Here is a 22,025-nt window from a genome sequence, read left to right as displayed (position 1 = left end):
ACTTATTCATGTGTATAAAAACAGTACCAATCTTATTCAGAGATAACGATGATTAACTGATATGATGCATATAAAGTTCTTGTCAGTGCTAGTGCAAACTTTCTCAATCCTCAATATAGATTAGATAACAGCTTATGTAGAAGGGTCATGCAACTGTTATTAGCACTTGTTGTGTAGTAGGCTCCTTACAGCCATTTTATAGATGAGGTTTTGATTCTCAGAAAGATTAGATAATTTGCAGTAAGCAGACAGTTCAAATTTAGCAAAACTGTTAAATTGTTGGATCAGTCTCTACGCAGTCCTGGCCCTGACATAGTCAGTACTGAAGGTACTTCCTAGAAACAAGTTCAGTTGACCAAGCAAAGGGATAGAAGATTCACAAAGAAAATAGTATTAAGGATCCAACAAAACTTGCTAACCACATGCAGGCATCCTGTATCTACCCTGTGAACTAGAACAGTATGAGTCACATACAGGACAAGAACTTGGGTGAATAATTTGGGAGGTTGTTGGACTCAATAGGCAAATGGTAGGGTATTAAAAACAATGAATTATGAGAGAGCTGATATTTGTTCAAGCAGACATCTGCCTATTATTAGGAGATTGAGGGCTATTTTTCAACACAACACAATTTTTAAAAAGTTTTTGAAAGGAACAACAACAAAGCTCTTGACTAAACATGGTCAGTGAAATAGAACCAAATTACTGCTTGCTGACATAGTCTCTCAGTTGGGGGATGATCACCACAGCCACTGTGAGGAAGGTTAGAAAGAGACATTTTTAGGCTAAAAGCCCTGGTCCCAGACAAACAACACTGTCTTCTTCCTCAAAATGCTCTTATGGCCCGAGAGCACATGTGCTCATATGTACCCAATGTAGTAGTCCCACCTCTGCACATTCTGTTACAATTCATGACCTCTTCTTCCTCCCTTTAAAACTTACCCTTTCATCCTGGCCTTCATAACACTTCTCCCAGAGATCCATTTCCACATTTTATCCCTGAGACCAACCCAAACCCACTTTGCACTTGAGCTGTGCCATCTAGAACTTACACATCTACTGCAACTTACGAGCCCAAGGGGGGAAAAATAGTACATTCAGTCAGAGGAATGAATTCTCAACCAGCTTCTTCTTGGCTGTAGAAAATTGAAGAGAGTCCAGATATCTTTCTGAATCTGTTACTTCATCTGTAGAGTAAAAATATGAATGCTATTCAGAACAGAAATGGATTAAATGAAACAGTACATTCACAGTAGCAAACTCAGGATACATCTTTCAGATTGAGTCCGGTGCTTACTGCTAAACTTGCCCAAGGGTAGCATGACTTCCTAGGAACAGACATTAAGTTCTCATCTTCTTTTTTTCAGAAAAAAACAACCAAGTTAGCTGCATTTCCTCCAGTCCTCGACATCTCCACATACAAAATAAGAGAGTCAGAAGCCCATTCTGAATGAATCTGGGCTTGCCCACTTCATTTCAAGATGACATCTAGGGAAGCAGAGAAGAGGTTTGCATAATAGATGAGAAATGACAGAAAATGGGAGAGTAGCCGAAGATAAGCACTATGGTTTTGACTATAAGAATCCAGAACCCATTATCACAATCTGTGTTGGAGCAGTAAGTCTTAGCCAACTCTTAGTTGGCTGCTAATACCAAGTGCCTTCTGTTGGCTGAAAACAGACTATTTACTGAAGATGTCTATATTAAACAGAAATGAGACTTTAAGAGTGGAGAAAAACATCTCATTGGACCAGCTGCCCATAAATGCACCATTATCAGCTAGACTTCTTTAGTTTCTTCCTATACAGTCTTTCTGTCTCTATTTGGTTTCATACAATCCATGGTCATAGAAGGATAGTTTCTAGAGATTAGAATCTCATAATACAAAGGCAAAGATCAAATGAAGACTGACTGTCTTCTCAAGTAGATCCTAAAAGATAACAACAATGGACAATGCAAAGTGAACCCTTTTCCTCAAGGTTTTCTTACCAAGTTGTTTCTACAATGAAACTATAAATTACAATTCCCATCATGTATGGTCTGCACTTTAGTTTCAGCACTTTGTACTTACCACAGTGTTAGTGCTAGATATCCATAATAAGCTGCTTTGATGTGTAATGGAAAGAGACAGAATCTAGATCCAGGTATTCCTGTCCAACCACGGAACAACAAGCTTGTCTTTTGTAAGCGCAGTCTCAGTGAATGGTAGTGTCCTCATCTGTTTCACAGCAAATAATATGCCTTGCCCTAGTAACTAGGTTAGAAATCTGACATGAAATAGTGGATGTGAAAGTGATTTGTAAACTGTGAATCATTAGGAGATTGTTTTTATTCCTTGTGTCTCATCTTTCTAATGAGGCTGTAAATCCCAGTGAGTACAAGCTGTTTGTTATTCACCATTTGATCCTTACCTCCTAAGGGAATAAAACAAGAACCATTGTTGGAGCAGAGCGGCCCAATGCCTGTCACTGAACAAGGCCCCTCACATACTCATGCAACTCTGTGTAATCCTCCTAACAGCTTTGTTCTTTTTTCCCCTCTAGATCTGGCTGTTCTCCAAGTAATGGCAGCTATTCAGCCAGTGCAAGGTTGAAAGCTCCAGTTTCATATGTTGGGGGTTGAATGGTGTGCTTAAAAGAGTAGAATTACTGATAAGGAGAGTGGGATTCTGCTAATAAAAGTGAAAATGCTGATCAGCTTTCTAAAGCCTGTCACCTATTTTACTAAACAGAATCAGATTTCTGCTACTAAGATTGATCAAGGACCATTTTCTTGCCCCAGAAATCTTCAAGACCATAGAGTAGCATTTTAATGTATTTATGTGCAGGTTTTAAGAGATAATTAAGCTAAGTGTCACCATTCAATCAGAATAACCTGTGTTTTGGTTTCCACGATCCATTTAAAAAACTGGGCATGGTGGTGTATTGTCTGTAATCTTGGTCCTGGGAACATAGAGATTGATCAAAGTGAATCCCTGGAGCTCATTAGCCATCTAACATGGCCAAGTTAATGAGCTCTATGTTCAAGGAGACAGCTTGCCTCAAAAATTATAGTAGAGTTCTGAGGTCTATCAGTGAGGACTTCAATATTAACCTTGGCCTTTGCACACCTGTGTACATGCATGCATTTATCCATGTGCATATATGTGAAGAGTCATATGAATATCCACATACATGTAAATACATTCAACACTAAGAATTACTTAGGTATTTACAAATATTGAAAATAAAAATTTATGAAAACTATAATTAGATCAATAAATCAACATCTATTTGTAATTTTATAACCATTAAAAAATTGGAAAGATTCTGCCTGTTCCTAGTTCTGTCTGAGAGTCTTTCGTAGTGACTTGTCTAGCCTTCCTCCTTTCCCACCACATCTCAGAACATAACCACTGTTATTGCAGCAATTGGTTTCTTCACTGCCCACAAATTCACTGTGCACATACTGAAGGTCTTGTGGTTTCTTCCTCATTAGTCCTCTATATCTGTTGACCTCTCACAGCCCATAGTCACTAAAGTGCTACTTTTAATAGCCAAAACTTACCAAGCCTCTTGGCCCTTAGAAATTACTTACCTTCTATGACATGGAACTCTATAAACTCTTGGTCTTCTCTCTTATCCCTGTCCCCATTCTGGGAATGTTGTCAGTCATTTCACTTTTAATGTTCTCTGTGGTTTTCTGATTCTCACTGTGTTTGGGTTTTATATAAGCTGATAAATACATTGCCATTTTGTGCTTAAATATCTCTTTTGTTTTTCTAACAATTATGTGTTGGTATTTCTGGACTTCCTGTTCCAGAACCCTCAAACAACCTTTGCTGGAGATGACTCCATTCTCAGAGCCCTGCTAACCACATCACAGCTCATGTGGAAGAACTTTGCCTTTGACAGGTATAAGCTATAATCACAATTCTAACACTATGAACATAGATCAAGTTGATCTGCTTCATTGCAGATAGAGACACTGAGTCCCACCATGGAGAAGTGATAGTCTTAATTTCTGCATCTATTGGCTTTGAGCAATAATTTTAAACATCAAAGATATACAAGAAATAAAACAAACCAACGTTTACAAGGTGACAGACATAGAAATATGTGGAAATATCCCAAACTTTTTTTTATACAGTGCTGAGTCTGTTTATGCTTGTTGCTAATTTGTAGAGAAAGGCTAGTTCCCAAGAACCCAAAGTTTCAAAACTAAGCAATAGCAGAGTTAGAGTACCATAAAAACAGTACTTCTCTTTTACATGGCATAATTTGTTCTTACTAAAGATACTCAGCACTGTTAAAACTGTTATAGGAAGAACAGTGGAAGAAAGAAGGAAAATAGTTATAATAAATATGGTGTATGTTACAAAGATGATTCTTCACTTAACACATAAAATGAGCATTACTAATGGAGACTGGACAGAACTAGGAAAAATATCAGCTGGTCTACTGATGCAGATCAAATATATGTTTGCAAAATCACACCTACCCTAGTTACAAGGATTGCTGCTAACCATCATGTTAATTATGGCAAGAACATGTCTATTTCTATGCAAAGGCAGATGCAATTGCTATATCTTTCAAGAATGACTTTTGACCATCTATGATATGCTTCTGTAAAATCTTACATTTGAATATCAGTATTTTATTAAAACTAATTTTTTTACACAGCAGAATATAAAAACAGGGGATGTTACAAAGTCAGACAGGATGGCTCTACCACATTTGACTTGTCAGTAACTAAGGGTGAAATCTTAACAATCTATGACTTTCAGTGTCTTCAATTGAAAGATGAAGGCAATGATCATGTCCTTTTAAAGCTGCTGTGAGCTTTAAAAGTGTTGTTGGATGTATAGAACTAGAAATAGGGCCTCCTGTATAATGGCTATCTTAATTTACCTCTTTTTGATGATCATAGAATGTTGTTCTAAGTGCTTCTTCCTCACAAGAATCTGACTTTAACAGGACAAGTTCTATTTCCCATTTCACAGATACTCAGGAACTTTACACAATTTGCCTAGAAGTAAATTGTTAATCAGTGTTATTAACATTTACTTGTTATTAACAGTAAACTCTTATTATAAGACAGACCTAGGAACTAAACCCAGAATTTCTAGTCCAGGTTTTGCTCTATTTGATTAATCAATAAATATATAGCTGCATAGTAGGCTCTGTAGATGTTACAGTAAGAGAGAACATCTCTGTACTCATAAACACCTTCCTCAATGTAATAGGCTCTACAGAAAAGGGCATACTAAATGTCACAGACAGCAGAGATGGCTTTCCATGGATATTATAAATGTGCTAGTGATAAACAAAGCATCAGAACTATTGTGAAAATTCCCAGGCTGCTAAAGGGAAGTCCACTAAGCCTGGCTGGAAGGATGCTATTTGTCTAACATTAACAATGCAGCCAAGGGCCAGCTGTATTTTAGGATAGGGAGTATAGTGAATCCTTCTTGGCCCTCAGAATAGATGATAATGTTACTTTAGAAATGTTTCAGTGTGTCTATAGATCTATTTTAGTATTCTTAGTTATACCAATCAACACTTCAAAACAAGAGAAACTTGGACATATGTTCTTCCTGATCATGCCTCACATTGAACTAAAACAGTCTTAACACATTAAAAACAAGAAGGAAGTTCTTGCTACTTCCCCCTCACACCTCCCTGCCTCCTGACCCAGTTTAGGGGTTGATTTTACTTGTTTTATGCAATGCTCTGCCTTGTTCCCTGCCCTCACATTTCTTCCTTCCATAAAAACATTTTTTCCTAATCATTTCTCTTCCTGCAGGCATTGCAATACTTTTCTTTCGTAAAGATTTGCCATCAAATCAGCTTCAGGTGATGTTGTGTCTCTACCCAGGCACAGCCCATGTAGCCATTAGATGCTAAAAATTAGCAATTAGCTATACATTCTATAGTCCTGATACTTTATATTTTTTTCTGGTATATGGTGAATTGTGTAAACAATATGCTTCTTCTACCCAGGCTCTCAGCTTCCTCTTTGCTTCCTGATTCTTAAAGGGACTTAGAAGTAGCTAATTTGGTTAGTTATGGCTTCTCAACACCCTCCACCTTCCCCCATGTATTATGTATTTTCCACTCAGGTAACCTCCTACCTGGAATATTCTTCATCTACTGTTTGCCTTCAGAATTCCCACTCTATCCATCACTCAAGGTTAATCTCAAGTTATCCCACCGTCTTCAACAGTAGGCAAATAAATCAGGAAAACCAGTTTCTGTGGTTTTATATGAACTTGTGATTATCTCACCTTCCTGCTAAAAGTTCACACTGGTATAATTTTGCACTCGTACTTAGTTGTATAGTCCTTGAGCAACTTACTCTTTCTGAACCCCAGTGCCCTCATATGTAATTTGATAGTAATATATCAAACTCATATGATTACAATAATATTAGGGCTAGAAGATTCTGGAACTTTCTTGAAGGACAAAATATTTGATTTTGTCAATCAAATATAATAATCTTCAAGATAGTTAGAATGTCACTATATAAAGAAGATGAGAAAAACATTCTTTGAAGAAATAGTGTCATGAATACAGTGAATAAATGGAAATACATGGGTGGAACTGCATGGTCAAATTACATCATGACCATATTAGGAGAATTACAAAGGATAGTCAAACACATATTGGGATAATTTTTTCTGAAGATTAAAAATATGTCATCTGTATATGGAAACATGTGTATGTTGAAATAAATCTTCATACAAGCTCTTAGCACCATCAGAAATTTTTGAAAGAGACCCATGAGAAATTTCAGTAAGTAAAATTTGGCTTTTGCCAACATTTGTATTAGATGTGAGTAAAATTCAGAGGGTTTAGTACAAAGGGGAAGCTCAAAGAACCCTCTTTTTTCTTTTTTCTTTTTCTTTCTTTCATTTTTTTTTTTTTTGTTAAGACATAACAGTCCTTGGGGAGCTTTATTAGAAAATTCTCGTGCCAGCTGTCTCTTTTCTTCAACTCACATTCACACAATATGCCTCGCTCTTGTTTCTCTTCGGCAATGCACTCAGATACTAATGAGTTTTCGGGAATAGAAAACCCAATGGAATATTAAAATTGGAAAGAAGCGATTGTTGAGTTAATTTTGCCGAAGTGCATCACAACACACAGTGCTGCTGTAGGAATGAATATTCAAGTAGGAATTCAGTCATGGGAAAATTAATTAAGGAAAATGTTATTGCTAATATTGCTTTTTATACATACACATATGAAGGCACACCATCAACTACTGGATCCAGCATAGACAATAATGAGTCAAACATTTATGAAAGTCAAATCCTCAAGACCTCTTGCTGGCTTCATTTTAAAAGATTTTTAATTATTTTTTAAGTTATAGACAAATATCAACATGTCAGTATTTTGCATGAAACTCTTCAGTGAATACAAAACATCCTTCAGAATAAAGTTAAATTCCTTAGGGACTTCAAAACTTTTCACTCTGTGGTTTATGCATACATATTTACTTATATTTCTCCAACTGTGTTTCACTGTTGCACATCTCACTGTCTTTACATATGCTGTTCACTGTTAGGGAAGTTTTTACCCCACCCATTAGTTTATTCTAATGTGGTAGATATGGCTCAATGTCAGTTTCTTTCTTACACCCTGTTAGAGAAAAGGGCTCTCTTGGTTGTTTCCATAGCAAGCTAGATGTAGTACTAGTTAACAAATATTAAATACCTTAGAAGGTGACATATCTTAGTGTCATAATATGTTTACATGGCTATGTACACACCAGACCATACAATTACTGATTAAAAAATTATATAACAGCATTATAATTTGTACTGTGTGTTAATGGTGAACAAAAATACTACCCTACCTCAGATATAGTGTAGTTGTGTGTGTGTGTGTGTGTGTGTGTGTGTGTGTGTGTGTGTGTGTGTGTATGTTGTCATGGCTGAATTATACTTGCACCACCACCACCAAAAAGAATGAGTGACTTGGTTGCTATTGTGTTTTATAGTACAAAAGTTGAGAAAACACCGGGTGGTGGTGGCGCACGCCTTTAATCCCAGCACTTGGGAGGCAGAGGCAGGCGAATTTCTGAGTTTGAGGCCAGCCTGGTCTACAGAGTGAGTTCCAGGACAGGCGGGGCTACACAGAGAAACCCTGTCTCGAAAAACCAAAAAATGAAAAAAAAAAGTTGAGAAAAGTCACATGGAACATACCACTTAAAAGATCTGGTATATCACTAAGAAAACTGAGTTTGGAATCAAACTATTGATTGCCAATGTCTGAAGTTACTAAATTCATGACTGTACACAAACCTCTTCTTTTTTTTTATTGGATATTTTCTTTACATTTCAGATGCCATCCACTTTCCCCCTTTCCCCTCCCTAGAAAACCCCTATCCCATGCCCCCTTTCCCTTTTTGCTTTTATACAATTTTTTAAAATGTTAATCAAAGGCTTTATAAGTTTGGTATTGCTCAATCAGAAGTGTAACCCAATACCCAACCTAGATATATCAACTATCTTTGAGTGGTGGAGACACGTGAACATCTGCCTCCATGTTACACAAACCTCTTAATTTCACTAGACTTCATATCCTAAATAATAAAGCCGCAACATCTGTATGGCAGTTTCACACCTCTCTTTACACTAAAAGCATAAAATCATAGAGTACAGTTCCAGTAGATCATGAAATTTAGAGCTATCAATTGACAGTAATTTTTTCTTGCTTCCTCTAAAGACCAGAGAGATTTGATTAGCAACTGGTAGGCACAGAAACAATCACTGCAAAGAGACTCATTGCTAGCTTGCATGCAACTAATATAACTCTATAAATCCAGAAGCAATGATTTAAAGAGGCCAAGAAGTGTATGTGTTCATAGTCCAAGAGGTGAATTATTTTAGAACAGCATGGCTAGAGCCTAACATTGAATCTAAGCTACAGAGAGTTCCTGGGGTAAGCTAAGAGTATAAAAAGTCTACAAAATTCCTATTGAAATGCAGGCCTCACATGATAATCCATAGCCCCTCATCTCTTTGGGGCTGCAATGCTGGGCTTTGTTCCTGGGATCACAGATGAGCCCTTTATTCTGTTGTCTAAACAAGAAAATTATAGTTCCCTGAGGAGGAAAAGCTTGGGGTTTGAGCTTGACTCTTTATCAGCCATGTTAATTTGGAAATAAGCTATTGGTTTGACTTTGCATTCATCAGTGTCAAGAGTGGATTGTGTGCCTTTGGTCCCCTTTGTCCTTAATTAACAGACATTGAATACCCACATTAATTAGTGGGGCTGAGAGATATTTTCCCTCACCCTTCACCATGGTGGATAATTAAAATTCCTATTAATAAAATAGCTTCATTCATAATTCTATAAACCTATTATAAAAACAATAAACATGATTATAGGGTGGCTTTCCTTCCTCTTCCAGCCTCCGTTCATTGTTCTTGTCTATTTCCATAAAGGTCTTAGAAATATACAAAAGGAGGACAGACTTGCAAAGATTGCATGTGCTAAGTTTGGATCTGATCCCTCAGGGTATATAATTAGCAGGGCAAGTCAGACAACAGTGCTCTTGAGAGGAAAGTAAAAGACCCACTCAAACCAGAACTGATGTGATTCTGTAGTCTTATGTCTTCTGGCACTTTGGGATTTAATATTAAGGAAAGTCAAAAGCTTTGTTCTCAATTGAACTGGAAATCTCCATAAAGGGTTTCAATTTTGATGTTCTAAGATTTGGGCTGAACTCAGGTCACCAAATACTAAGTATATATTATGTATTAAAGCAATGCTTGACAGCTTAGAGATGAACCTGAAAATACTGCCTGCCCTCAAGAATTTTGCTGTTTAGTGGAATAGGAAAATCCTTTGAACAACCAGAACTTATCCAAAGAACTTCTGTGTAGAAGAGAAATAGTCTGTAGTTACAAACACTCTCCCCTGCTTCCCAAGAGATTACACTGAGTATTTCTTCTAGGTTTTTCCACTGTGACCTCTATCAGCCATACCACTTGGCCTGGGTGCTCATTTAACACATAATGGAGAAAAAATGTTCCCTTGAATGCAATCAAGTCTATCTTAGCACAGATTCAGTGCTGGTGTGCTATGGAAATTTAATAAATATCTACTAAACAAAGAAAGGAAAAGGTGTTTGAGAATTAGTTATCTGTCTGTTTATATTAATATGGTCTTTGTTATCAAAGTCTTCAAAAGTATTCATTTTAAAAAACTTTAAATAATTTTAACACAGTAATGGGTTAAGTACACAACAAAAATATCAGAACACAAAGAGAGGTTTATAGTAAAAAGAAAAAATATTTCTCAGTGGGAGAGGAAGCACCTAGCCTCACAGAGTCTTGAAGTACCAGGGTGGGAGGGATACCTCGGGGGGGGGGGAGGTTTCCCACACATCCTACCTGCCCCACCTGCACAGAGCAGAAGGGGGAGGGATTTTGTGACGGGTTGACCTGGTGGAAGCCAGTGAGTGGGATGTAAAGTGAATAAGTTAAAAAAAATAAATTAAAAAATAGTTCTCTTCAGCCCACATATCATTAGCCTCAGTTTTTGCTCTTGGATTGCAGTCTCTTTCCAAACATTTAAAATTTTTCTCATATGTTCCTCATATCTCCAAATAATATGCTTATGCAACTATTTCTTAATTACCTTGGAATATTTTCAGTTAATATTCTGTTATGCAAAGATGCCTTTGCTCCACAACAGTGATCAGCATGTCAGGATAATATTAAAAGTACATTAGTGGCACAGACCCTTTGATGGTAACCAACACTTCTCTAGTTGGAGTTAGGGCTCACTCAACAAAAGTGAAACCATGCTTAATACTGGAAACCTAGCCAACAACTCAGGACAAACTGACAGGTCTTGGAGAGCCTACTACTGCCACTTTACAGAACCTGTATAATCCCCAACTATATTTTGAATATTTGACATTATACCCACAGATAAGTACAGTTCTTATCCCTTATTGAGTAAACTTATCTTTGAATTATTAGCTATCTTAATAAAATAATAGCCATATACAGACATAAGCCACACTTTGAAATGCAAAGCTTTTCACAAACATTTTATTACATTATGCTTTGTTCTACTTGTGGGAAAAGCAAGATGCAAAAGTGCTAAGTTGGTGAGGTTGTAGTATGAAACAAAGTACCTAATACTAATTTGGCATGAGTTCATCTTTCTACCAAAGTCCATCCAGCTCTGAAGGAGTTGTTTGGCTTCAGCCACAATATACCCTCCTCAGAATTCTCTCATGAACTTTGATACTCAGGAAACTGACATTTCATGTGTAATTCTTTGTTTTGAATTCCTGATCTCTTCCTGTCCAGTACCGTTGACGGTGACTTTCAGCTTCTATCACGTATGTTCCACCATCCCTGTGCTCTTACTGCTCCCAGGTACCCTTGATGGTTGTTTAGCATAAAGCTACTCATGTCCTCTGAGTTAGTTATTTCTGACATCTGAAGACATAATTAACCCCCCTTTCCTTCACAGGATGCAATATATAGTAAATGTTGAATAAGCATGCATTTCTTTATATTTATAGTATCCTGAAAATCACTGAGCAATCCTTCCATACAAAAATTATATATTCCCATGAGTCTGCAGTCATTGCCTCACCATTTCACTGTTCATTTCCTGCTAAGCCCCATCAATAGGGTTTCTAACACTGAAATTGTGCTCGCTAATTTTTCCAGATGGCCCATTTTAATGATCATCAATGTTTTTGTTTTATTAGTTTTTTCTACAGCACATAGAAATAGCTTTTCTCAGGAATGAGAGCAGGGTTTTTAGGTGGGGGAAATAAGTCCAATATTATGAAGATGGTTATAGAGTCATTGATTTATCCTATGCCCATATTTATAAAATTGCAGACTTTAAACAAATATAGTACACTACTGCTACAGTTTGAATGTTTGCATTTCCTTAGAATTCATGTTGCTATCGTAAACCCCAAAATAATAGTATTTACTATGAGGTGAGGCCTTTAATAATTGAGTCAATTAGAATATATTTGTTCTTATAATAGAAGTCCGAGATAGACTTCTTGTTTCTTCCACCATGGCAAGACACAGAAAGAAGAATCTGAGAAAGTATCTTTTACTAGACAATGAATCTGTTAATTTCTTCTTTGTGAGCTATTTTGGGATGGGATTATAATATAATTACACCCTTTCTCCCTTACCTTTCCACTGTTCAAACCCTCCTGTATTTTCCTTCCTGTTCTCTTTCAATTTCATGGTCTCTTATTACATGCATGTATGTATGTGTCTAGGGCTGACCATTTGGTATTGGGTAACTAACTGGTGTGTTCTTCTCTGGTTAAGCCTACTTCTACCACTCTGAGCATGCCTTACTTGCTTGTATTTCTTTGTATAGAGTTAAGGTATTGTGGACTTTCCCTCCTACCTGTCCACTTTGTTATGACTATTCTTGTCGTTGTTCAGCTCATGTTTAGGAATTTGTATAGATAAGAATATGGGTATAGATTCTGATATTCCTAGATGCAGTCCCACAGCAAATTCCATGATCCTCTGACTCATAAGATCTTTATGACCCCTTTTTTATTTTGTCTAAGCCTTAAGGCAGGAGTATAGCCCTCAGAACTGAAAAGCCATTTATAGCATTTTGATATAGCATCAGATGTAGACTGAGACAATTATATATTTAACTGTGACTTTCTGTAGTTTGAATGTTTCTTTTTAAGTTACATTAAAATTCAATCTCTAATTTGATATTAAATAAAGCCGTTTTGAACGTAGTTACACTATAGGGATTATTGCCTTCATAAGGACTTGAGGGAAACATTCATACTTCTCTTTGCCCTTCATACCATCTTGTTTCTACCATGTGAGGACATGGCATTCATGCCCTTGCCCACATCAAGATGCAGTAACAAGGTACCTTATTTATAACAAAGTGACCCATTCCTACATGTGTATATTATTCATAAATAACCCTGTCCAGAGGTATATTTTAAAATAGCCTGAACAGACTATGAGAGAGAGGGGGGAGGGGAATAGAAAGCAAGGAAGGAAAGAAAGAGGAAGGAAGGACTTAATTTTAAGTTTTGCTTGATTTTGAGCTCTGGTTTTCTGCCTTTTTAAATAATCACTTCCTATCCCATTCCTATCCCTAAAGAAGGGTCTACATCTAGAAAATTAGACTTGTCTACCTGCCTTCTCTTACCATTTCTTACTGTAAGATATTTGGCATATCCTCTAATTTCTAAAGTGACAGTCAAAAAGTAAATTGAAAATACATGTATTTTGAACTTTAGGGCAAATATCCACTTATCAGTGAGTGCATACCATGTGTGTTCTTTTGTGATTAGGTTACCTTACTCAGGATTATACTTTCTAGTTCCATCCATTTGACTAAGAATTTCATGAATTCATTGTTTTTAATAGCTGAGTAGTATTCCATGTGTAAATGTACCACATTTTCTGTATCCATTCCCCTGTTGAAGAACATCTGGGTTATTTCCAGCTTCTGGCTATTATAAATAAGGCTGCCATGAACATAGTGGAGCATATGTCCTTGTTATGTGTTGGAACATCTTCCAGGTATATGCCATATACCTGGAGCATATACCAATAGCAAAACTGGGTCCTCAGGTAATGCTATGTCCAATTTTCTGAAGAGCCACCAGACTGATTTCCAGAGTGGTTGTACCAGCTTCAGATCCTACCAACAATGGAGGAGTGTTCCTCTTTCTCCACATCCTTGCCAGCATTTGCTATCCCCTGAGTTTTTGATCTTAGCCATTCTGACTGGTGTGAGGTGGAATCTCAAGGACATTTTGATTTGCATTTCCCTGATGACTAAGGATGTTGAACATTTCTTTAGGTGCTTTTCGATCATTCAAGTTTCCTCAGATGAAAATTCTTTGTTTAGCTCTGTACCCCATTTTTAATAAGGTTATTTGATTGTCTGGAGCCTAATTTCTTGAGTTCTTTGTATATATTGGATATTAGCCCTCTATCAGAGTTAGGATTGGTGAAGATCCCAATCTGTTCTTGCCATTTTGTCCTATCGACAGTGCCCTTTGCCTTACAGAAGCTTTGCAATTTGATGAGGTCCCATTTGTCAATTCTTGATCTTAGAGCATAAGCCACTGGTGTTCTGTTCAGGAAAATTTCCCCTGTGCCAATGTGTTCCAGGCTCTTCCCCACTTTCTCTTCTATTAGTTTCAGAACTAGAAAATATTATCCTGAGTGAGGGAACCCAATTACAAAAGAACACAGATAGTATGTGCTCAGTGATAAGTGGATATCAGCCCAAAAGCTCAGAATACCCAAGATAAGATACTGCTCACATACCACATGAACCTCAGGAAGAAGGAAGACCAAAGTATGGGTGCTTCAGTCCTTCTTAGAAGTGACAAAATACTCAAGGGATCAAATACAGAGACAAAGTGTGGAACAGAGACTGGAGGAGAGGCCATCAGGAAACTGCCCCACCTGGGGATCTGTCCCATGTGCAGTCACCAAATGCAGAGACTGTTGTAGATGCCAGGAAGTGCAGGCTGGCAGGAGCCTGATATACCTGTCTCCTGAGAGGCTTTGCCAGAATCTGATATATACAGAGGCAGATACTCACAGCTAACCATTGAACTGATCACAGGGTCCCCAATGGAAGAGGTAGAGAGAAGTCTGAAGGAGCTGAAGGGGCTTGAGGCCCCATGGGAAGAGTGACAATACCAACTAAACCTCATAGAAGCAGCAGGAGTGAAGACAGGATCAGGGGTTCCTGGGGGTCGGGGGTTGGGGAAAGGGGATAATATCTGAAATGTAAATAAATAAAATATCCAATAAAGAGAAAAAGAAAGAAAAGACATGTAATCTTGCATGTTTGTGCCCGATGTGTTCTGTAAATGTAGCTTAGCTTACATGATACAGTTAAGAGCTATTGTGTCATTTGAACATCGTCGGTGTTGTCTTCTTTATATTTCCATATTACTCTCTTTATCATATTCAGTACTGTAGTCAAAAACATTTAGTATGAACTTCCTCTCTACCAGTAGATCTTTAAAATGTTCATCATCTCATCGACCCTCACAACTATGATATTGTGTATCCCACGACTATTAAAGACAATAATGTGTATTTTACTGATGAAACTGATAGACTAGGAAGTCACAAAAAATTTCAACAGCTAAAGAGAATTTAAAGTTAATATTCTAGTAATTTAATTAAAATGAAAATTAAGTTATTCTAAAGTATCAGAAGCAAGAGCACTATACTTTCTCTGCTTTTCTTCTCCATAGGGAGTACTTGAAGATCATATATTAAGAGGGTCTGTGAAAATGTGAGATATACCGCATGTGGAGGCCAGAGGTCAAACATGGGTTTCATTACTTATCATCTTCCTTGTGCTTTAAAGCAAGTAAATTAGGCTGTCTGGTCAGTAAGCTCTAAGGACCCTGCTTTTTCCATCCCCTAGTTCTAGGATTATAAACAAGGGCCATTAATCTGGCTTTTCTGTATAGATGCTGGGGTTAGAACTCATTTCCTATGGTTACATAACAAAGATGTTAACTTGCTGAGTACTTTGTCTTCTTCAGTTAACTTTTGTGTACATTATCTTCATAGGCTTTTGACCCCCACATTTTCTTCTTACTCTGTGTTCACTCAAGTAGTTTCTAAATATATTTCCTGAGACAACAGGAGTAGAGCCTGTGTGGCATTTGAAAGACAAATTGATCATCTCCATTTTGAATTTTGAGCCTTTGTCTCCTTCAGATTTTCCCAAATCTAGAGGCCATACCTCAGAGCTTGTCCTGTTCACTTTCTGTTTTCTCCAGCTTCACCTGAACTTTCTCCTGTCCCCATGCCCACCAAACAATGTTAGCATTTCCGCCCCTTCTTGGTAACTCAGTCAAATTGACAAATTAGGAATTTACTAATCACAAATATTAACCCATAAAGTCTTAAGTGAGAGTATTAGGATTTTCACTCTTGATCTGTCAAAGTACTTAATGGTAATTTACAAGTCTGGCCATCTTCTGATTTTTCAAAGTAATTTCTCTGTGCAGTGAATAAAACTTACAGTAACTTTATAAAATGTGCACAAGTCTACTGAAGTGAAAAAATCTGTGCTAAACAAATGAGTAACTGCTTCTTAAGTTTTTTATAAAAAGCAATAGTATTTCAAGCTGGTCTTTTAAAATAAATCAAAATAAAATGCTGTTCCCTGAGCCATTGTACTTTTATTGCCTAAGACATTCATTTGAAAGTTTAAGGATAAAGTTGAATCTCATTGTATAACTCTGTTTAATTAAGTGATCCTCAGTACTTCCCACTGAGGATTCATTCTCCTTTCTGCCTTCCCAGGGGACTTCTTAGACTTGGTAAATTTAATTTGATAACACTTCCCAAACTGATCTTGTATTCCCAGTGAGAAAGGGGTTACACGTGTGAAGGAGGTAGTTGTGAAAGGGAGAAATATCAGAGTGAAAAATATGCAATGAGAAAAGTCTTCGTGCCCATATCAAGAGAAATGCACACCAAAACCACCACAAGTCCCTCGGGAAATTCTATCCATCAAGAGCTCCTCAAAATCACAGCCAAAGGTTTCAGAAAAATGCCTGCTAATCCACAGCAGCAATGTTTATATAAACAAAGAACTGTGATTGAGAGCATTTTTAAAGAAAATTCATTGCTAAACTAATAACTCAGATCGAGTTTATATATTTATTTATTCATTATTCTAAAAGTATTATTATAAAACTACTTTCCAATGAAAACTCATGAAGAGTCTTAAAGATTGAAAACTAAAAAGAACAAAACTGGTAGCCTCTTATTTTCCAAGTTCAAACAAAATTCAGAACTATAGTAATCAAAACGGTGCAGCACTGACATAAATACAGACATTAGAATAACAATAAAACGAGGGAAATAATAAATACCCATCTAGACAATCAATTCGGGCAATGTTTTCAACAATTAGTGTTTAGAAAACTGTATGAGTCCTTGTGTAAGAATGAAAATAGACTCTTGTACTAAAAATTAACTAGGTAAAAAACACAAAGGTAAAACTCCAAACTAGAAAATTCCGAAAATTCTCATCATATGAAACTTTATAATATAGTGGTGAGCAAAGCTTTGTAGATAGGACAGGAAAAGCACACATGACAAAAAGAAAAATGAATAAGTAAGAAGATGATACTGAAACAAACTCAAAAGTTCTACACAGAAAAAGAAACAATCAACAAGTTTAAAGGCATCTCATAGAAGGGAAAAATATTTGCAAACAAACAGTGTATTGGATAGGTAGCTAATAGTGAGCATGTGTAAGTAATTCCTAAAATTCAATTGCAACAACAATAACAATGCAAACATTTTTTAAAGGGCACAGAAATTAAATAACTACTTCCTAGAATAAAATACACAAATAGATAAAAGAGCATAGGATGTTTGGCATCACTATTTGGAGAATACAAGTCAAAAGCACAATGAATTATTACCTCACACACATTAAAATGGCCACTATTTTAAAAATCCCAGAAAATAGCAAGAATTGGCATGAAAGAGGAATTAGAAATGGAGTGGACTGTCATTTGAATTATAAGACGGTCTAACCTCCATTTACACACTCCTCAAAAAGTTAAAGCCAGAGACATGGTGCATGTATTCATAAGAATGTAAAACAGGCACTGAAAAATAATTTGAATATGCATGTTCTTTACAGCATTATTCAAAACTATCAAGAGATGGAAGCCCTAAGTGTCTATCAGTAGATTAATGGATAAAAATATGTGGTATATGTATATGTAATATATCTTTTTAAAGCTTCATATGTCATTAAACTAGGGTTTTGATAAAATACTTGCAAATTCATTTCTTCTTTTTTTCTTCCATATGACTGCAATGTTTTACCAAAGGGACTCTTAGTTTTCTCACATTCCCCTTTAAAGAGCAAGGAGGAAGGCCACATAATTTTCATCAGTAAATAAGGCTGTTTCACCTTTGCTTTTTTCCCTATGTCACTTTAACAACCTTCATCCATCTATATTTAGTTCCTATTGATTCTCCCTTAACTGTCTTTCTTGTTCCTTCAGATTCTAAAAAGCACTCCAGCTCTTTAGAAAGAAAATAGCATGTGTGTGTGTGTGTGTGTGTGTGTGTGTGTGTGTGTGTGTGTGTATTTATTTATTTATTCTCATTAGATAAGTGGCTCAGGAGGAAAAGTAGAGAGTTAGGTTCCTATCTAAATAGTTGGTGACTGAGTATCAACAGATCGTAGCATGACCCCCAGTGGAAGTGTGTCCCAACAGCGTCATCTTGGGTCTGTTGCAGTTCTACTTTGTTCCAAAAGCAAATGTACTGTATCAAATGACCAGAAAGACCCTCTTATGTCTATACTCATGAGTTTTAGTTTATGTTGCTTATATATCTACTGAAAAATATTACTGAATTATAAAATTTAAATAAGTTCATGCAATTTATTTAGAAAAGTATTTTTTCTTCTTTTTTTCTTTTTTTGTGGGGGGGCAGGGTAAATATTTTCTAAATGAAGTAGCACTTACTAGACATGATTATTACCCTGAGAAGGTTATGACTGCATCTTTGGATTCCACAAACTTCTAGATTCTTTTATTCCACATTAGGAAAGACTCCTCCATTTCAATCATTTCTCTCATGCTGTGACTTGCATGCAGTGAAGCTGCTAGGAAGATAAAGTTTATTGGTAGGAAGCAGAGATTATGTTAGCATTGGCTAATGGGGAATGGGAAAAGAGACTAATAAAAATGTAATTTTTGGCATTAGTCCAAACTGAAGCAAGTAGCTTGTGTTTAGAAAACACAAATTTGTTAAGTCCTTGAGTTATCAAAATCAAGCTATTTTACCTTGCTTTGACTGAACAACTGGACTGCCTTCTCTGGGTCCTCTACATTCTTAAGACCATTCATTGCCTCAACTTGAGCACCAGGTTCCAAACTTGCACAAACAATAGAACAGAAGAAAGGACAACATGAATGGTAATATTGTGACCTGATTACATATCGCAGATCTGTTGAAATTAGCTTACAGGAGCTAAAAGCAAAAAGGGAGTGTTACCCCAGATAAAAAAAAGTGTTCCAATGGTAGAATGGCTATCGTGAAGAAACAAATGACATCAAATGCTGGCAAGGATACTAGGAATGGAAAATTGTCACACAGTGCTGATGGGACAGAAATTAATCCAGCTACTATGGAAATCAATATAGAGATTCCTCATATAAACTCAAACCTTATGACCTAGTCATAACATGCCTGTATATATCACCAAAAAAGCCCAGATCAGCATACCACATATATCTTTGTTCCATGTTAACTGCTGCACTATTCAAAATAGTCAAAATGTGGAACTACCCTGCTTATTCATCAAAAATTAAGTTTACAAAGAAAATGTGGTACATGTACACAATAGAATTTTATTTAACTGTAAAGATAAATGGGATCATGGCATTTTCACGGAGTGTGTGGATTGAGAGATTGTTAAAGGATGCAAAGCTGACTCAAAATATACCATGATTTCTCTCATGTGGAATCCAAATTTAATTATTTGCTTATATATTGTGAGAGGGCATAAAAGTAGAAAGAAAACTGTAAAAATAAAAGAAGATATCAAAAGGTAGGAATAAGAGAAGGCAAAGGAATACATATCCTATGAAAGCAGAGGAGTAGGGACAAGCAAGAGGAAAAAGTAGGGTTTGAGGGCAGCCTGGTCTACAGAGTGAGTTCTAAGACAGTTGAGGCTGTACAGAGAAACCCTGGGTCAAAAAAAAAAAAAATGCAATTGAATCTATTGCATTGCATGCTAACTAAGAAATCAATTTTAAAGATCAAAATAAATAAGTAAAACACCATAAAATAGAAAAAAGCTTATAAGATGTGTCAAGGTCTGAATTGAAAAGAGTAGACAGAAATGTACAAGAAATTTAAGAAGAACATGTGCAAACTTTTAAGAGGAAACAATTTCCTATTCCTAATATGCATTTCTGTGACCTCATCTTAAACTTCCTTCCTTTAAGGGTGACCAGAAAAAAATAGACTGGATTCCAGTGACAAGTTAACCAAAGACATAAATCAACCAACTGACAAACTAACAAGCACCCTGACCACTGGTGTGGTTCTGTGGATAAAGGAGCCTAGGGAGTAGAAACATTCTTCCATCACTACATCCCTTTATAGCTTTTTCCATTGCCTGTTTTTATTAATTTGCTAATATTTCTATATCTATATTTGAGGGTAGTTAAAGCACGCCTACCTTGACCTATCCTAAACACTGGCCTCTCTCCTTCCTTTATACATAGCCACAAGAGAACCTCAGAGCCATGTTGCAAAACCGTCATTTCTCTGACTTAAACATCCATGCTTTCAGTGATAGCTTGTCTTCCAATAAATCATTATGATGGTTTTCATTCTCTCTGTAGGTGGTGTTTTCTCTTCAGTCAGCATGACCTTCCCTTTGAGCAATACTATCTCACTTCTGCCTACTACCAGATTGGCTTCTCCAGCATTACGTATCGTTAAATGTACTTAAAACCAAATAGCTAGAAATTAGAGTGATTTAAGCTAAATTTTGTAGGGTGAGGAGCTTAATCACAGTTGCCCCTATTGTGGACACACATTACTATCCTATCAAAGATGCATTTTTTGTTATTTTCTACATGGGAGGAAGGGAAGTGGGAGGAATTTGGCATCGCCCTAAAAGATCTTCCCTTTCTCATCCCATTTGGCCCACAGACTGCTGGTTTTATGAGTAACACACAGACTTACTTTGAGATATAAAAACAAAATTAATTCAAATCATTGTTCCAAAGAAACCTAGAACCAGGCCATGCTTAATTTGGCTTGCTAGGAGAGGAACTCTCATTCGTGAAATGTCAGAACTTAGCTCTTGTTGAATCCACATATGCAGGTAGCACACACATGCGCACACACACATTCAAAACTCACATACTCCTCCCAACTGTGAAACTATTTTCCAAGAAAGCCAGATGAAGATTTTCTTCATTACCAGAGTGAGTCAGTTCAGGGTTGAAACAACTAAACAAGCAGCTCCAGTAGGAGAAAAGCCAGGACATATGAATAAAATGAAGAAAAAAAAAAAAGCAGCAAGAGTTCAGCTACGGATACTTAACCAATTACCTTGGAACCTAGAAACCAATTAGTCTAGAGATAACTACATACTATACTAATTCAATAAATATCATTGATTTAATATTTTTGAATAACTTAAATAATTATGTCTGATCTGGCTAGGTAAGATTATTTTCTCACTACACTAACTTTTTTTTAAAATTTTTTAATTTTTTTATTATATATTTTATTTACACTTCAGATACCATCCCCTTTCCCCATTCCCCCCTTAGAAAGCCCCTACCCTATGCCCCCTTTTCCTTTTTGCATTTATACATTTTTTTAAAATAATGTTAATCATAAGCGTTATAAGTTTGGAATTGTTCAGTCAAAGGTGTAACCCACTACCCAACCTAGATAATATAACAACTATCTTTGGTGGAGATACATGAATATCTGCCTCCCTGTCTCCCCCCTCTTTCTCTCTTTCATCACCTAGCTTCTCCTGTCCTTCTTCTTCTCCTCTTCTTACTCCTTTTCTTCCTCTCAGTATTCCTCCCACCTTAGCTCCTCCTACACATCACCCTTCCTGTTAAAATAAAACTTTTTCTCTCAAAATACAATTAGAGCATAATTATGCCAATTTGTACCAGTGAGGTACAAGATAGTTCTAATACCCCGTCCATCCTTTTGTTGACTAACCAGCACCTCTGTCATCTATCCTAACTAAAACATTTAGTTCTGAACCTGGCTTTAGGATGAATGTCAGATGACGACCATCCACTCAAATCTTTTCTCTTACGGTAAATAGCTATAAGTTTTCAAACCCGTCAGAAATCCAGAATGACTGAGTTAACTATAATTGTGGGAAGCACAAAGCATAGCTTCTAAAACTTAGCCAATTTATAGAGACCTCTGAACACCTGAAAAGCCCCTATACTACCGAACGTTGGAGCATCAAATCTTCAGC

At 36.6% G+C, this 22,025-nt stretch overlaps 1 protein-coding gene and 1 long non-coding RNA gene across 3 annotated transcripts in view; one reads left to right on the top strand and one right to left on the bottom strand.

Annotated features, from left to right (window-relative positions):
• The window catches only part of LOC117709061 (AGBL carboxypeptidase 4), a 959,025-nt gene that overhangs the window by 508,248 nt on the left and 428,752 nt on the right, over positions 1-22,025 (top strand). The window lies entirely within an intron of this gene.
• On the bottom strand, positions 569-2,322 carry LOC143442380 (uncharacterized). 2 transcript variants are annotated; one of them, XR_013110509.1, is made up of 3 exons: positions 2,072-2,322; positions 1,298-1,488; positions 569-1,187 (listed from the first exon to the last, which is right to left on the bottom strand). It is a non-coding gene; the product is annotated as an uncharacterized LOC143442380 (long non-coding RNA). The 2 variants fall into 2 exon arrangements; XR_013110510.1 differs by lacking the exon at positions 1,298-1,488.

This window comes from Arvicanthis niloticus, chromosome 5, assembly GCF_011762505.2.
Source record: "Arvicanthis niloticus isolate mArvNil1 chromosome 5, mArvNil1.pat.X, whole genome shotgun sequence".
Classification (NCBI taxonomy): Eukaryota; Metazoa; Chordata; class Mammalia; order Rodentia; family Muridae; genus Arvicanthis; species Arvicanthis niloticus.
Note: the sequence above shows the minus strand (reverse complement) of the source record. Positions and strands in the feature narration are given on the sequence as shown.